The sequence below is a fragment of the Heterodontus francisci genome, unplaced genomic scaffold (genome assembly GCF_036365525.1).
Source record: "Heterodontus francisci isolate sHetFra1 unplaced genomic scaffold, sHetFra1.hap1 HAP1_SCAFFOLD_200, whole genome shotgun sequence".
Classification (NCBI taxonomy): Eukaryota; Metazoa; Chordata; class Chondrichthyes; order Heterodontiformes; family Heterodontidae; genus Heterodontus; species Heterodontus francisci.
In genome coordinates, this window is record NW_027140740.1 from 1,374,110 (window position 1) to 1,395,471 (window position 21,362).

The following is a 21,362-nucleotide window of genomic DNA, read 5'->3' on the forward strand; positions in this document are numbered from 1 at the left end:
GAATGTTATCCCCTGTGTATTAGTGATGACATCTAATTTAACAATTAAATGGAATATTAACCCTTGTGCATAAGTGGTGACATCTAATTTAAGAATTAACTGGAATATTATCCCCTGTGGATTAGTGATGACATCTAATTCAACAATTAAATGGAATATTATCACCTGTGTATTCGTGATGACATCTAATTTAACAATTAAATGGAATATTATCCCCTGTGCATTACTGATGACATCTAATTTAACAATTAACTGGAATATTATCCCCTGTGTATTAGTGATGACATCTAATTGAACAATTAACTGGAATATTATCCCCTGTGTATTGGTGATGACATATAATTTAACAATTAACTGGAATATTATCCCCTGTGTATTAGTGATGATATATAAGTTAACAATTAATCGGAACATTATCCCCTGTGTATTGGTGATGACATCTAATTTAACAATTAACTGGAATATTATCCCATGTGTATTAGTGATGACATCTTAGTTAACAATTAATCGGAATATTACACCCTGTGTATTTGTGATGACATCTAATTTAACAATTAACTGGAATATTATCCCCTGTGTATTTGTGATGACATCTAATTTAACAATTAACTGGAATATTATCACCTGTGTATTAGTGATGACATCTAACTTAAGAATTAAATGGAATATTATCCCCTGTGGATTAGTGATGACATCTAATTGAACAATTAACTGGAATATTATCCCCTGTGTATTAGTGATGACATCTTATTTTACACTTAACTGGAATATTATCACCTGTGTATTAGTGATGACATCAAATTTAACAATTAACTAAAATATTATCCCCTGTGTATTATTAATGACATCTAATTTAACAATTAACTGGAATATTATCCCCAGTGTATTAGTGATGACATCTAATTTAACAATTAACTGGAATATTATCACCTGTGTATTAGTGATGACATCTAATTTAACAATTAACTGGAATATTATCACCTGTGTATTAGTGATGACATCTAATTTAACAATTAACGAGAATATTATCCCCTGTGTATTATTGATGACATCTAATTTAACAATTAACTGGAATATTATCACCTGTGTATTAGTGATGACATCTAATTTAACAATTAACAGGAATATTATCACCTGTGTATTAGTTGTGACATCTAATTTAACAATTATCTGGAATATTATCCCCTGTGTATTCGTGATGACATCTAATTTAACAATTAAATGGAATGTTATCCCCTGTGTATTAGTGATGACATCTAATTTAACAATTAAATGGAATATTATCCTTTGTGCATAAGTGATGACATCTAATTTAAGAATTAACTGGAATATTATCCCCTGTGGATTAGTGATGACATCTAATTTAACAATTAACTGTGAATATTATCCCCTGTGTATTAGTGATGACATGTAATTTAACAATTAACTGGAATATTATCACCTGTGTATTCGTGATGACATCTAATTTAACAATTAACTGGAAAATTATCCCCTGTGCATTAGTGATGACATCTAATTTAACAATTAACTGGAATATTATACCCTGTGTATTAGTGATGACATCTAATTTAACAATTAACTGGAATATTATCCCCTGTGTATTGGTGATGACATATAATTTAACAATTAACTGGAATATTATCCCCTGTGTATTAGTGATGATATATAAGTTAACAATTAATCGGAACATTATCCCCTGTGTATTGCTGATGACATCTAATTTAACAATTAACTGGAATATTATCCCCTGTGTATTAGTGATGACATCTTAGTTAACAATTAATCGGAATATTACACCCTGTGTATTTGTGATGACATCTAATTTAACAATTAACCAGAATATTATCCCCTGTGTATTAGTGATGACATCTAATTGAACAATTAACTGGAATATTATCCCCTGTGTATTAGTGATGACATGTCATTTAACAATTAACTGGAATATTATCACCTGTGTATTAGTGATGACATCTAATTTAACAATTAACTGGAATATTATCACCTGTGTATTAGTGATGACATCTAATTTAACAATTAACTGGAATATTATCACCTGTGTATTAGTGATGACATCTAATTTAACAATTAACTGGAATATTATCACCTGTGTATTAGTGATGACATCTAATTTAACAATTAACTGGAATATTATCACCTGTGTATTAGTGATGACATCTAATTTAACAATTAACTAGAATATTATCCCCTGTGTATGATTGATGACATCTAATTTAACAATTAACTGGAATATTATCACCTGTGTATTAGTGATGACATCTAATTTAACAATTAACAGGAATATTATCCCCTGTGTATGATTGATGACATCTAATTTAACAATTATCTGGAATATTATCCCCTGTGTATTAGTGATGACATCTAATTTAACAATTAAATGGAATGTTATCCCCTGTGTATTAGTGATGACATCTAATTTAACAATTAAATGGAATATTATCCCTTGTGCATAAGTGATGACATCTAATTTAAGAATTAACTGGAATATTATCCCCTGTGGATTAGTGATGACATCTAATTCAACAATTAACTGGAATATTATCACCTGTGTATTCGTGATGACATCTAATTTAACAATTATCTGGAATATTATCCCCTGTGTATTAGTGATGACATCTAATTTAACAATTAAGTGGAATGTTATCCCCTGTGTATTAGTGATGACATCTAATTTAACAATTAAATGGAATATTATCCCTTGTGCAGAAGTGATGACATCTAATTTAAGAATTAACTGGAATATTATCCCCTGTGGATTAGTGATGACATCTAATTCAACAATTAACTGGAATATTATCACCTGTGTATTCGTGATGACATCTAATTTAACAATTAACTGGAATATTATCCCCTGTGCATTAGTGATGACATCTAATTTAACAATTAACTGGAATATTATCCCATGTGTATTAGTGATGACATCTATATTAACAATTAACTGGAATATTATCCCCTGTGTATTGGTGATGACATATAATTTAACAATTAACTGGAATATTATCCCCTGTGTATTAGTGATGATATATAAGTTAACAATTAATCGGAACATTATCCCCTGTGTATTGGTGATGACATCTAATTTAACAATTAACTGGAATATTATCCCCTGTGTATTAGTGATGACATCTTAGTTAACAATTAATCGGAATATTACACCCTGTGTATTTGTGATGACATCTAATTTAACAATTAACTGGAATATTATCCCCTGTGTATTAGTGATGACATCTAATTTAACAATTAACCAGAATATTATCCCCTGTGTATTAGTGATGACATCTAATTGAACAATTAACTGGAATATTATCCCCTGTGTATTAGTGATGACATGTCATTTAACAATTAACTGGAATATTATCACCTGTGTATTAGTGATGACTTCTAATTTAACAATTAACTGGAATATTATCCCCTGTGTTCGAGTGATGACATCTAATTTAACAATTGACTGGAATATTATACCCTGTGTATTAGTGATGACATCTAATTTAACAATTTACTGGAATATTAAACACTGTGTATTAGTGATGACATCTAATTTAACAATTAACTGGAATATTATCCCCTGTGTTTTAGTGATGACATCTAATTTAACAATTAACTGGAATATTATCACCTGTGTATTAGTGATGACATCTAATTTAATAATTAACTGGAATATTATCCCCTGTGTATTAGTGATGACATCTAATTTAACAATTAACTGGAATATTATCCCCTGTGTATTAGTGATGACATCTAATTTAACAATTAACTGGAATATTGTCCCCTGTGTATTAGTGATGACATGTAATTTAACAATTAACTAGAATATTACACCCTGTGTATTTGTGATGACATCTAATTTAACAATTAACTGGAATATTATCACCTGTGTATTAGTGATGACATATAATTTAACAATTATTAAGAATATTATCCCCTGTGCATTAGTGATGACATCTAATTGAACAATTAACTGGAATATTATCCACTGTGTATTAGTGATGACATGTCATTTAACAATTAACTGGAATATTAACATCTGTGTATTAGTGATGACATCTAATTTAACAATTAACTGGAATATTATCACCTGTGTATTAGTGATGACATCTAATTTAACAATTAACTGGAATATTATCCCCTGTGTATTAGCGATGACATCTAATTGAACAATTAACTGGAATATTATCCGCTGTGTATTAGTGATGACATGTCATTTAACAATTAACTGGAATATTAACATCTGTGTATTAGTGATGACATCTAATTTAACAATTAACTGGAATATTATCACCTGTGTATTAGTGATGACATCTAATTTAACAATTAACTGGAATATTATCACCTGTGTATTAGTGATGACATCTAATTTAACAATTAACTAGAATATTATCCCCTGTGTATGATTGATGACATCTAATTTAACAATTAACTGGAATATTATCACCTGTGTATTAGTGATGACATCTAATTTAACAATTAACAGGAATATTATCACCTGTGTATTAGTTGTGACATCTAATTTAACAATTATCTGGAATATTATCCCCTGTGTATTAGTGATGACATCTAATTTAACAATTAACTGGAATATTATCCCCTGTGTATTAGTGATGACATCTAATTTAACAATTAACTGGAATATTATCACCAGTGTATTAGTGATGACATCTAATTTAACAATTAACTGGAATATTATCCCCTGTGTAATAGTGATGACATCTAATTTAACAAGTAACTGGAATATTATCCCCTGTGCATTAGTGATGACATCTAATTTAATAATTAACTGGAATATTACCCCCTGTGTATTAGTGATGATATCTAATTTAACAATTAACTGGAATATTATCACCTGCGTATTAGTGATGACATCTAATTGAACAAATAACTGGAATATTATCCCCTGTGTATTCGTGATGACATCTAATTGAACAATTAACTAGAATATTATCCCCTGTGTATTAGTGATGACATCTAATTTAACAATTAACTGGAATATTATCACCTGTGTATTAGTGATGACATCTAATTTAACAATTAACTGGAATATTATCACCTGTGTATTAGTGATGACATCTAATTTAACAATTATCTGGAATATTATCCCCAGTGTATTAGTGATGACATCTAATTTAACAATTAACTGGAATATTATCCCCTGTGTATTAGTGATGACATCTAATTTAACAATTAACTGGAATATTATCCCCTGTGTATGAGTGATGACATCTAATTTAATAATTAACTGGAACATTATCCCCTGTGTATTGCTGATGACATCTAATTTAACAATTAACTGGAATATTATCCCCTGTGTATTAGTGATGACATCTTAGTTAACAATTAATCGGAATATTACACCCTGTGTATTTGTGATGACATCTAATTTAACAATTAACTGGAATATTATCTCCTGTGTATTAGTGATGACATCTGATTTAACAATTAACCAGAATATTATCCCCTGTGTATTAGTGATGACATCTAATTGAACAATTAACTGGAATATTATCCCCTGTGTATTAGTGATGACATGTCATTTAACAATTAACTGAAATATTATCACCTGTGTATTAGTGATGACATCTAATTTAACAATTAACTGGAATATTATCACCTGTGTATTAGTGATGATATCTAATTTAACAACTAACTGGAATATTATCACCTGTGTATTAGTGATGACATCTAATTTAACAATTAACTAGAATATTATCCCTGTGTATGATTGATGACATCTAATTTAACAATTAACTGGAATATTATCACATGTGTATTAGTGATGCCATCTAATTTAACAATTAACAGGAATATTATCACCAGTGTATTAGTTGTGACATCTAATTTAACAATTATCTGGAATATTATCCCCTGTGTATTAGTGATGACATCTAATTTAGCAATTAAATGGAATGTTATCCCCTGTGTATTAGTGATGACATCTAATTTAACAATTAAATGGAATATTATCCCTTGTGCATAAGTGATGACATCTAATTTAAGAATTAACTGGAATATTATCCCCTGTGGATTAGTGATGACATCTAATTCGACAATTAAATGGAATATTATCACCTGTGTATTCGTGATGACATCTAATTTAACAATTAACTGGAATATTATCCCCTGTGCATTAGTGATGACATCTAATTTAACAATTAACTGGAATATTATCCCCTGTGTATTAGTGATGACATCTAATTTAACAATTAACTGGAATATTATCCCCTGTGTATTGGTGATGACATATAATTTAACAATTAACTGGAATATTATCCCCTGTGTATTAGTGATGATATATAAGTTAACAATTAATCGGAACATTATCCCCTGTGTATTGGTGATGACATCTAATTTAACAATTAACTGGAATATTATCCCCTGTGTATTAGTGATGACATCTTAGTTAACAATTAATCGGAATATTACACCCTGTGTATTTGTGATGACATCTAATTTAACAATTAACTGGAATATTATCCCCTGTTTATTTGTGATGACATCTAATTTAACAATTAACTGGAATATTATCACCTGTGTATTAGTGATGACATCTAACTTAAGAATTAAATGGAATATTATCCCCTGTGGATTAGTGATGACATCTAATTGAACAATTAACTGGAATATTATCCCCTGTGTATTAGTGATGACATCTTATTTTACACTTAACTGGAATATTATCACCTGTGTATTAGTGATGACATCTAATTTAACAATTAACTAGAATATTATCCCCTGTGTATTATTAATGACATCTAATTTAACAATTAACTGGAATATTATCCCCTGTGTATTAGTGATGACATCTAATTTAACAATTAACAGGAATATTATCACCTGTGTATTAGTGATGACATCTAATTTAACAATTAACTGGAATATTATCACCTGTGTATTAGTGATGACATCTAATTTAACAATTAACTGGAATATTATCACCTGTGTATTAGTGATGACATCTAATTTAACAATTAACTAGAATATTATCCCCTGTGTATTACTGATGACATCTAATTTAACAATTAACTGGAATATTATCACCTGTGTATTAGTGATGACATCTAATTTAACAATTAACAGGAATATTATCACCTGTGTATTAGTTGTGACATCTAATTTAACAATTTTCTGGAATATTATTCCCTGTGTATTCGTGATGACATCTAATTTAACAATTAAATGGAATGTTATCCCCTGTGTATTAGTGATGACATCTAATTGAACAATTAACTGGAATATTATCCCCTGTGTATTAGTGATGACATCTTATTTTACACTTAACTGGAATATTATCACCTGTGTATTAGTGATGACATCTAATTTAACAATTAACTAGAATATTATCCCCTGTGTATTATTAATGACATCTAATTTAACAATTAACTGGAATATTATCCCCTGTGTATTAGTGATGACATCTAATTTAACAATTAACAGGAATATTATCACCTGTGTATTAGTGATGACATCTAATTTAACAATTAACTGGAATATTATCACCTGTGTATTAGTGATGACATCTAATTTAACAATTAACTAGAATATTATCCCCTGTGTATTACTGATGACATCTAATTTAACAATTAACTGGAATATTATCACCTGTGTATTAGTGATGACATCTAATTTAACAATTAACAGGAATATTATCACCTGTGTATTAGTTGTGACATCTAATTTAACAATTATCTGGAATATTATTCCCTGTGTATTCGTGATGACATCTAATTTAACAATTAAATGGAATGTTATCCCCTGTGTATTAGTGATGACATCTAATTTAACAATTAAATGGAATATTATCCATTGTGCATAAGTGATGACATCTAATTTAAGAATTAACTGGAATATTATCCCCTGTGGATTAGTGATGACATCTAATTTAACAATTAACTGTGAATATTATCCCCTGTGTATTAGTGATGACATGTAATTTAACAATTAACTGGAATATTATCACCTGTGTATTCGTGATGACATCTAATTTAACAATTAACTGGAAAATTATCCCCTGTGCATTAGAGATGACATCTAATTTAACAATTAACTGGAATATTATACCCTGTGTATTAGTGATGACATCCAATTTAACAATTAACTGGAATATTATCCCCTGTGTATTGGTGATGACATATAATTTAACAATTAACTGGAATATTATCCCCTGTGTATTAGTGATGATATATAAGTTAACAATTAATCGGAACATTATCCCCTGTGTATTGCTGATGACATCTAATTTAACAATTAACTGGAATATTATCCCCTGTGTATTAGTGATGACATCTTAGTTAACAATTAATCGGAATATTACACCCTGTGTATTTGTGATGACATCTAATTTAACAATTAACTGGAATATTATCCCCTGTGTATTAGTGATGACATCTAATTTAACAATTAACCAGAATATTATCCCCTGTGTATTAGTGATGACATCTAATTGAACAATTAACTGGAATATTATCCCCTGTGTATTAGTGATGACATGTCATTTAACAATTAACTGGAATATTATCACCTGTGTATTAGTGATGACATCTAATTTAACAATTAACTGGAATATTATCACCTGTGTATTAGTGATGACATCTAATTTAACAATTAACTGGAATATTATCACCTGTGTATTAGTGATGACATCTAATTTAACAATTAACTGGAATATTATCACCTGTGTATTAGTGATGACATCTAATTTAACAATTAACTGGAATATTATCACCTGTGTATTAGTGATGACATCTAATTTAACAATTAACTAGAATATTATCCCCTGTGTATGATTGATGACATCTAATTTAACAATTAACTGGAATATTATCACCTGTGTATTAGTGATGACATCTAATTTAACAATTAACAGGAATATTATCACCTGTGTATTAGTTGTGACATCTAATTTAACAATTATCTGGAATATTATCCCCTGTGTATTAGTGATGACATCTAATTTAACAATTAAATGGAATGTTATCCCCTGTGTATTAGTGATGACATCTAATTTAACAATTAAATGGAATATTATCCCTTGTGCATAAGTGATGACATCTAATTTAAGAATTAACTGGAATATTATCCCCTGTGGATTAGTGATGACATCTAATTCAACAATTAACTGGAATATTATCACCTGTGTATTCGTGATGACATCTAATTTAACAATTAACTGGAATATTATCCCCTGTGCATTAGTGATGACATCTAATTTAACAATTAACTGGAATATTATCCCATGTGTATTAGTGATGACATCTAATTTAACAATTAACTGGAATATTATCCCCTGTGTATTGGTGATGACATATAATTTAACAATTAACTGGAATATTATCCCCTGTGTATTAGTGATGATATATAAGTTAACAATTAATCGGAACATTATCCCCTGTGTATTGGTGATGACATCTAATTTAACAATTAACTGGAATATTATCCCCTGTGTATTAGTGATGACATCTTAGTTAACAATTAATCGGAATATTACACCCTGTGTATTTGTGATGACATCTAATTTAACAATTAACTGGAATATTATCCCCTGTGTATTAGTGATGACATCTAATTTAACAATTAACCAGAATATTATCCCCTGTGTATTAGTGATGACATCTAATTGAACAATTAACTGGAATATTATCACCTGTGTATTAGTGATGACTTCTAATTTAACAATTAAGTGGAATATTATCCCCTGTGTTCGAGTGATGACATCTAATTTAACAATTGACTGGAATATTATACCCTGTGTATTAGTGATGACATCTAATTTAACAATTAACTGGAATATTAAACACTGTGTATTAGTGATGACATCTAATTTAACAATTAACTGGAATATTATCCCCTGTGTTTTAGTGATGACATCTAATTTAACAATTAACTGGAATATTATCACCTGTGTATGAGTGATGATATCTAATTTAACAATTAACTGGAATATTATCACCTGTGTATTAGTGATGACATCTAATTTAACAATTATCTGGAATATTATCCCCTGTGTATTAGTGATGACATCTAATTTAACAATTAACTGGGATATTATCCCCTGTGTATTAGTGATGACATCTAATTTAACAATTAACTGGAATATTATCCCCTGTGTATTAGTGATGACATCTAATTTAATAATTAACTGGAATATTATCCCCTCTGCATTAGTGATGACATCTAATTTAACAATTAACTGGAATATTATCACCTGTGTATTAGTGATGACATCTAATTTAACAATTAATTGGAATATTATCACCTGTGTATTCGTGATGACATCTAATTTAACAATTAACAGGAATGTTATCACCTGTGTATTAGTTGTGACATCTAATTTAACAATTATCTGGAATATTATCCCCTGTGTATTAGTGATGACATCTAATTTAACAATTAAATGGAATGTTATCCCCTGTGTATTAGTGATGACATCTAATTTAACAATTAAATGGAATATTATCCCTTGTGCATAAGTGATGACATCTAATTTAAGAATTAACTGGAATATTATCCCCTGTGGATTAGTGATGACATCTAATTTAACAATTAACTGGAATATTATCCCCTGTGTATTAGTGATGACATGTAATTTAACAATTAACTGGAATATTATCACCTGTGTATTCGTGATGACATCTAATTTAACAATTAACTGGAATATTATCTCCTGTGCATTAGTGATGACATCTAATTTAACAATTAACTGGAATATTATCACCTGTGTATTAGTGATGACATCTAATTTAACAATTAACAGGAATATTATCACCTGTGTATTAGTTGTGACATCTAATTTAACAATTATCTGGAATATTATCCCCTGTGTATTAGTGATGACATCTAATTTAACAATTAAATGGAATGTTATCCCCTGTGTATTAGTGATGACATCTAATTTAACAATTAAATGGAATATTATCCCTTGTGCATAAGTGATGACATCTAATTTAAGAATTAACTGGAATATTATCCCCTGTGGATTAGTGATGACATCTAAGTCAACAATTAACTGGAATATTATCACCTGTGTATTCGTGATGACATCTAATTTAACAATTAACTGGAATATTATCCCCTGTGCATTAGTGATGACATCTAATTTAACAATTAACTGGAATATTATCCCATGTGTATTAGTGATGACATCTAATTTAACAATTAACTGGAATATTATCCCCTGTGTATTGGTGATGACATATAATTTAACAATTAACTGGAATATTATCCCCTGTGTATTAGTGATGATATATAAGTTAACAATTAATCGGAACATTATCCCCTGTGTATTGGTGATGACATCTAATTTAACAATTAACTGGAATATTATCCCCTGTGTATTAGTGATGACATCTTAGTTAACAATTAATCGGAATATTACACCCTGTGTATTTGTGATGACATCTAATTTAACAATTAACTGGAATATTATCCCCTGTGTATTAGTGATGACATCTAATTTAACAATTAACCAGAATATTATCCCCTGTGTATTAGTGATGACATCTAATTGAACAATTAACTGGAATATTATCACCTGTGTATTAGTGATGACTTCTAATTTAACAATTAAGTGGAATATTATCCCCTGTGTTCGAGTGATGACATCTAATTTAACAATTGACTGGAATATTATACCCTGTGTATTAGTGATGACATCTAATTTAACAATTAACTGGAATATTAAACACTGTGTATTAGTGATGACATCTAATTTAACAATTAACTGGAATATTATCCCCTGTGTTTTAGTGATGACATCTAATTTAACAATTAACTGGAATATTATCACCTGTGTATGAGTGATGATATCTAATTTAACAATTAACTGGAATATTATCACCTGTGTATTAGTGATGACATCTAATTTAACAATTATCTGGAATATTATCCCCTGTGTATTAGTGATGACATCTAATTTAACAATTAACTGGGATATTATCCCCTGTGTATTAGTGATGACATCTAATTTAACAATTAACTGGAATATTATCCCCTGTGTATTAGTGATGACATCTAATTTAATAATTAACTGGAATATTATCCCCTCTGTATTAGTGATGACATCTAATTTAACAATTAACTGGAATATTATCACCTGTGTATTAGTGATGACATCTAATTTAACAATTAATTGGAATATTATCACCTGTGTATTCGTGATGACATCTAATTTAACAATTAACAGGAATGTTATCACCTGTGTATTAGTTGTGACATCTAATTTAACAATTATCTGGAATATTATCCCCTGTGTATTAGTGATGACATCTAATTTAACAATTAAATGGAATGTTATCCCCTGTGTATTAGTGATGACATCTAATTTAACAATTAAATGGAATATTATCCCTTGTGCATAAGTGATGACATCTAATTTAAGAATTAACTGGAATATTATCCCCTGTGGATTAGTGATGACATCTAATTTAACAATTAACTGGAATATTATCCCCTGTGTATTAGTGATGACATGTAATTTAACAATTAACTGGAATATTATCACCTGTGTATTCGTGATGACATCTAATTTAACAATTAACTGGAATATTATCTCCTGTGCATTAGTGATGACATCTAATTTAACAATTAACTGGAATATTATCCCCTGTGTATTAGTGATGACATCTAATTTAACAATTAACTGGAATATTATCCCCTTTGTATCAGTGATGACATATAATTTTAAATTAACTGGAATATTATCCCCTGTGTATTAGTGATGATATATAAGTTAACAATTAATCGGAATAGTATCCCCTGTGTATTGGTGATGACATATAATTTAACAATTAACTGGAATATTATCCCCTGTGTATTAGTGATGATATATAAGTTAACAATTAATCGGAATATTACACCCTGTGTATTTGTGATGACATCTAATTTAACAATTAACTGGAATATTATCCCCTGTGCATTAGTGATGACATCTAATTTAACAATTAACTGGAATATTATCTCCTGTCTATGAGTGATGACATCTAACTTAACAATTGACTGCAATATTATACCCTGTGTATTAGTGATGACATCTAATTTAACAATTAACTGGAATACTATAACCTGTGTATTTGTGATGACATCTAATTTAACAATTATCTGGAATATTATCCCCTGTGTATTGGTGATGACATATAATTTAACAATTAACTGGAATATTATCCCCTGTGTATTAGTGATGATATATAAGTTAACAATTAATCGGAACATTATCCCCTGTGTATTGCTGATGACATCTAATTTAACAGTTAACTGGAATATTATCCCCTGTGTATTAGTGATGACATCTTAGTTAACAATTAATCGGAATATTACACCCTGTGTATTTGTGATGACATCTAATTTAACAATTAACTGGAATATTATCCCCTGTGTATTAGTGATGACATCTAATTTAACAATTAACCAGAATATTATCCCCTGTGTATTAGTGATGACATCTAATTGAACAATTAACTGGAATATTATCCCCTGTGTATTAGTGATGACATCAAATTTAACAATTAACTGGAATATTATCACCTGTGCATAAGTGATGACATCTAATTTAAGAATTAACTGGAATATTATCCCCTGTGGATTAGTGATGACATCTAATTCAACAATTAACTGGAATATTATCACCTGTGCATAAGTGATGACATCTAATTTAAGAATTAACTGGAATATTATCCCCTGTGGATTAGTGATGACATCTAATTCAACAATTAAATGGAATATTATCCCTTGTGCATAAGTGATGACATCTAATTTAAGAATTAACTGGAATATTATCCCCTGTGGATTAGTGATGACATCTAATTCAACAATTAACTGGAATATTATCACCTGTGTATTCGTGATGACATCTAATTTAACAATTAACTGGAATATTATCCCCTGTGCATTAGTGATGACATCTAATTTAACAATTAACTGGAATATTATCCCATGTGTATTAGTGATGACATCTAATTTAACAATTAACTGGAATATTATCCCCTGTGTATTGGTGATGACATATAATTTAACAATTAACTGGAATATTATCCCCTGTGTATTAGTGATGATATATAAGTTAACAATTAATCGGAACATTATCCCCTGTGTATTGGTGATGACATCTAATTTAACAATTAACTGGAATATTATCCCCTGTGTATTAGTGATGACATCTTAGTTAACAATTAATCGGAATATTACACCCTGTGTATTTGTGATGACATCTAATTTAACAATTAACTGGAATATTATCCCCTGTGTATTAGTGATGACATCTAATTTAACAATTAACCAGAATATTATCCCCTGTGTATTAGTGATGACATCTAATTGAACAATTAACTGGAATATTATCCCCTGTGTATAAGTGATGACATGTCATTTAACAATTAACTGGAATATTATCACCTGTGTATTAGTGATGACTTCTAATTTTACAATTAACTGGAATATTATCCCCTGTGTACGAGTGATGACATCTAATTTAACAATTGACTGGAATATTATACCCTGTGTATTAGTGATGACATCTAATTTAACAATTAACTGGAATATTAAACACTGTGTATTAGTGATGACATCTAATTTAACAATTAACTGGAATATTTTCCCCTGTGTATTAGTGATGACATCTAATTTAACAATTAACAGGAATATTATCACCTGTGTATCAGTTGTGACATCTACTTTAACAATTAACTGGAATATTATCCCCTGTGTATTAGTGATGACATCTAATTTAACAATTAAATGGAATGTTATCCCCCGTGTATTAGTGATGACATCTAATTTAACAATTAAATGGAATATTATCACCTGTGTATTAGTGATGACATCTAATTTAACAATTAATTGGAATATTATCACCTGTGTATTAGTGATGACATCTAATTTAACAATTAACAGGAATATTATCACCTGTGTATCAGTTGTGACATCTACTTTAACAATTAACTGGAATATTATCCCCTGTGTATTAGTGATGACATCTAATTTAACAATTAAATGGAATGTTATCCCCTGTGTATTAGTGATGACATCTAATTTAACAATTAAATGGAATATTATCCCTTGTGCATAAGTGATGACATCTAATTTAAGAATTAACTGGAATATTATCCCCTGTGGATTAGTGATGACATCTAATTTAACAATTAACTGGAATATTATCCCCTGTGTATTAGTGATGACATGTAATTTAACAATTAACTGGAATATTATCACCTGTGTATTCGTGATGACATCTAATTTAACAATTAACTGGAATATTATCCCCTGTGCATCAGTGATGACATCTAATTTAACAATTAACTGGAATATTATCCCCTGTGTATTAGTGATGACATCCAATTTAACAATTAACTGGAATATTATCCCCTGTGTATTAGTGATGACATATAATTTAACAATTAACTGGAATATTATCCCCTGTGTATTAGTGATGATATATAAGTTAACAATTAATCGGAATATTATCCCCTGTGTATTAGTGATGACATCTAATTTAACAATTAACTGGAATATTATCCCCTGTGTATTAGTGATGACATATAATTTAACAATTAACTGGAATATTATCCCCTGTGTATTAGTGATGATATATAAGTTAACAATTAATCGGAATATTACACCCTGTGTATTTGTGATGACATCTAATTTAATAATTAACTGGAATATTATCCCCTGTGTATTAGTGATTACATCTAATTGAACAATTAACTGGAATATTATCCCCTGTGTATTTGTGATGACATGTCATTTAACAATTAACTGGAATATTATCACCTGTGCATTAGTGATGACATCTAATTTAACAATTAACTGGAATATTATCCCCTGTGTATGAGTGATGACATCTAATTTAACAATTGACTGCAATATTATACCCTGTGTATTATTGATGACATCTAATTTAACAATTAACTGGAATATTATCACCTGTGTATTTGTGATGACATCTAATTTAACAATTATCTGGAATATTATCACCTGTGTATTAGTGATGACATCTAATTTAACAATTATCTGGAATATTATCCCCTGTGTATTTGTGATGACATCTAATTGAACAAATAACTGGAATATTATCCCCTGTGTATTCGTGATGACATCTAATTTAACAATTAACTAGAATATTATCCCCTGTGTATTAGTGATGACATCTAATTTAACAATTAACTGGAATAATATCACCGGTGTATTAGTGATGACATCTAATTTAACAATTAACTGGAATATTATCACCTGTGTATTAGTGATGACATCTAATTTAACAATTATCTGGAATATTATCCCCTGTGTATTAGTGATGACATCTAATTTAACAATTAACTGGAATATTATCCCCTGTGTATTAATGATGACATCTAATTGAACAATTAACTGGAATATTATCCCCTGTGTATTAGTGATGAGATCTAATTTAATAATTAACTGGAATATTACCCCCTGTGTATTTGTGATGACATCTAATTTAACAATTAACTGGAATATTATCACCTGTGCATTCGTGATGACATCTAATTTAAGAATTAAATGGAATATTATCCCCTGTGGATTAGTGATGACATCTAATTTAACAATTAACTGGAATATTATCCCATGTGTATTAGTGATGACATCTAATTGAACCATTAACTGGAATATTATCCCCTGTGTATTAGTGATGACATCTTATTTAACAATTAACTGGAATATTATCACCTGTGTATTAGTGATGACATCTAATTTAACAATTAACTGGAATATTATCCCCTGTGTATTAGTAATGACATCTAATTTAACAATGAACTGGAATATTATCCCCTGTGTATTAGTGATGACATCTAATTTAACAATTAACTGGAATATTATCACCTGTGTATTAGTGATGACATCAAATTTAACAATTAACTAGAATATTATCCCCTGTGTATTAGTGATGACATCTAATTTAACAATTAACTGGAATATTATCACCTGTGTATTAGTGATGACATCTAATTTAACAATTATCTGGAATATTATCACCTTTGTATTAGTGATGACATCTAATTTAACAATTAAATGGAATGTTATCCCTTGTGCATCAGTGATGACATCTAATTTAAGAATTAACTGGAGTATTATCCCCTGTGGATTAGTGATGACATCTAATTTAACAATTAACTGGAATATTATCCCCTGTGCATTAGTGATGATATCTAATTTAACAATTAACTGGAATATTATCACCTGCGTATTCGTGATGACATCTAATTTAACAATTAACTGGAATATTATCCCCTGTGCATTAGTGATGACATCTAATTTAACAATTAACTGGAATATTATCCCCTGTGTATTAGTGATGACATCTAATTTAACAATTAACTGGAATATTATCCCCTGTTTATTAGTGATGAGATCTAATTTAAGAATTAACTGGAATATTATCCCCTGTGGATTAGTGATGACATCTAATTGAACAATTAACTGGAATATTATCACCTGTGTATTAGTGATGACATCTAATTTAACAATTAACTGGAATATTATCACCGGTGTATTAGTGATGACATCTAATTTAACAATTAACTGGAATATTATCACCTGTGTATTAGTGATGACATCTAATTTAACAATTAACTGGAATATTATCACCTGTGTATTAGTGATGACATCTAATTTAACAATTAACTGGAATATTATCACCTGTGTATTAGTGATGACATCTAATTTAACAATTAACTGGAATATTATCACCTGTGTATTAGTGATGATATCTAATTTAACAATTAACTGGAATATTATCCCCTGTGTATTAGTGATGACATCTAATTTAACAATTAACTGGAATATTATCCCCTGTGTACTAGTGATGACATCTAATTTAACAATTAACTGGAATATTATCCCCTGTGTATTAGTGATGACATCTAATTTAATAATTAACTGGAATATTATCCCCTGTGTATTAGTGATGACATCTAATTTAACAATTAACTGGAATATTATCACCTGTGTATTAGTGATGACATCTAATTTAACAATTAACTGGAATATTATCACCTGTGTATTAGTGATGACATCTAATTTAACAATTAACAGGAATATTATCACCTGTGTATTAGTTGTGACATCTAATTTAACAATTATCTGGAATATTATCCCCTGTGTATTAGTGATGACATCTAATTTAACAATTAAATGGAATGTTATCCCCTGTGTATTAGTGATGACATCTAATTTAACAATTAAATGGAATATTATCCCTTTAGCATAAGTGATGACATCTAATTTAAGAATTAACTGGAATATTATCCCCTGTGGATTAGTGATGACATCTAATTTAACAATTAACTGGAATATTATCCCCTGTGTATTAGTGATGACATCTAATTTAACAATTAACTGGAATATTATCCCCTGTGCATCAGTGATGACATCTAACTTAACAATTAACTGGAATATTATCCCCTGTGTATTAGTGATGACATCTAATTTAACAATTAACTGGAATATTATCCCCTGTGTATTAGTGATGACATATAATTTAACAATTAACTGGAATATTATCCCCTGTGTATTAGTGATGATATATAAGTTAACAATTAATCGGAATATTATCCCCTGTGTATTAGTGATGACATCTAATTTAACAATTAACTGGAATATTATCCCCTGTGTATTAGTGATGACATATAATTTAACAATTAACCGGAATATTATCCCCTGTGTATGAGTGATGATATATAAGTTAACAATTAATCGGAATATTACACCCTGTGTATTTGTGATGACATCTAATTTAACAATTAACTGGAATATTATCCCCTGTGTATTAGTGATGACATCTAATTGAACAATTAACTGGAATATTATCCCCTGTGTATTAGTGATGACATGTCATTTAACAATTAACTGGAATATTATCACCTGTGCATTAGTGATGACATCTAATTTAACAATTAACTGGAATATTATCCCCTGTGTATGAGTGATGACATCTAATTTAACAATTGACTGCAATATTATACCCTGTGTATTAGTGATGACATCTAATTTAACAATTAACTGGAATATTATCACCTGTGTATTTGTGATGACATCTAATTTAACAATTATCTGGAATATTATCCCCTGTGTATTTGTGATGACATCTAATTTAACAATTATCTGGAATATTATCCCCTGTGTATTTGTGATGACATCTAATTGAACAAATAACTGGAATATTATCCCCTGTGTATTCGTGATGACATCTAATTTAACAATTAACTAGAATATTATCCCCTGTGTATTAGTGATGACATCTAATTTAACAATTAACTGGAATATTATCACCGGTGTATTAGTGATGACATCTAATTTAACAATTAACTGGAATATTATCACCTGTGTATTAGTGATGACATCTAATTTAACAATTATCTGGAATATTATCCTCTGTGTATTAGTGATGACATCTAATTTAACAATTAACTGGAATATTATCCCCTGTGTATTAGTGATGACATCTAATTGAACAATTAACTGGAATATTATCCCCTGTGTATTAGTGATGAGATCTAATTTAATAATTAACTGGAATATTACCCCCTGTGTATTTGTGATGACATCTAATTTAACAATTAACTGGAATATTATCCCCTGTGCATTAGTGATGACATCTAATTTAAGAATTAAATGGAATATTATCCCCTGTGGATTAATGATGACATCTAATTTAACAATTAAATAGAATATTATCCCCTGTGTCTTAGTGATGACATCTAATTTAACAATTAACTGGAATATTATCACCTGTGTATTAGTCATGACATCTAATTGAACAATTAACTGGAATATTATCCCCTGTGTATTAGTGATGACATCTTATTTAACAATTAACTGGAATATTATCACCTGTGTATTAGTGATGACATCTAATTTAACAATTAACTGGAATATTATCCCCTGTGTATTAGTAATGACATCTAATTTAACAATGAACTGGAATATTATCCCCTGTGTATTAGTGATGACATCTAATTTAACAATTAACTGGAATATTATCACCTGTGTATTAGTGATGACATCTAATTTAACAATTAACTAGAATATTATCCCCTGTGTATTAGTGATGACATCTTTTTATCAATTAACTGGAATATTATCACCTGTGTATTAGTGATGACATCTAATTTAACAATTAACTGGAATATTATCACCTGTGTATTAGTGATGACATCTAATTTAACAATTATCTGGAATATTATCACCTGTGTATTAGTGATGACATCTAATTTAACAATTAAATGGAATGTTATCCCTTGTGCATCAGTGATGACATCTAATTTAAGAATTAACTGGAATATTATCCCCTGTGGATTAGTGATGACATCTAATTTAACAATTAACTGGAATATTATCACCTGTGTATTCGTGATGACATCTAATTTAACAATTAACTGGAATATTATCCCCTGTGCATTAGTGATGACATCTAATTTAACAATTAACTGGAATATTATCCCCTGTGCATTAGTGATGACATCTAATTTAACAATTAACTGGAATATTATCCCCTGTTTATTAGTGATGACATCTAATTTAAGAATTAACTGGAATATTATCCCCTGTGCATTAGTGATGACATCTAATTTAACAATTAACTGGAATATTATCCCCTGTTTATTAGTGATGACATCTAATTTAAGAATTAACTGGAATATTATCCCCTGTGGATTAGTGATGACATCTAATTTAACAATTAACTGGAATATTATCACCTGTGTATTAGTGATGACATCTAATTTAACAATTAACTGGAATATTATCACCTGTGTATTAGTGATGACATCTAATTTAACAATTAACTGGAATATTATCACCTGTGTATTAGTGATGACATCTAATTTAACAATTAACTGGAATATTATCCCCTGTGCATTAGTGATGACATCTAATTTAACAATTAACTGGAATATTATCCCCTGTTTATTAGTGATGACATCTAATTTAAGAATTAACTGGAATATTATCACCTGTGTATTAGTGATGACATCTAATTTAACAATTAACTGGAATATTATCACCTGTGTATTAGTGATGACATCTAATTTAACAATTAACTGGAATATTATCACCGGTGTATTAGTGATGACATCTAATTTAACAATTAACTGGAATATTATCACCTGTGTATTAGTGATGACATCTAATTTAACAATTATCTGGAATATTATCCTCTGTGTATTAGTGATGACATCTAATTTAACAATTAACTGGAATATTATCCCCTGTGTATTAGTGATGACATCTAATTGAACAATTAACTGGAATATTATCCCCTGTGTATTAGTGATGAGATCTAATTTAATAATTAACTGGAATATTACCCCCTGTGTATTTGTGATGACATCTAATTTAACAAT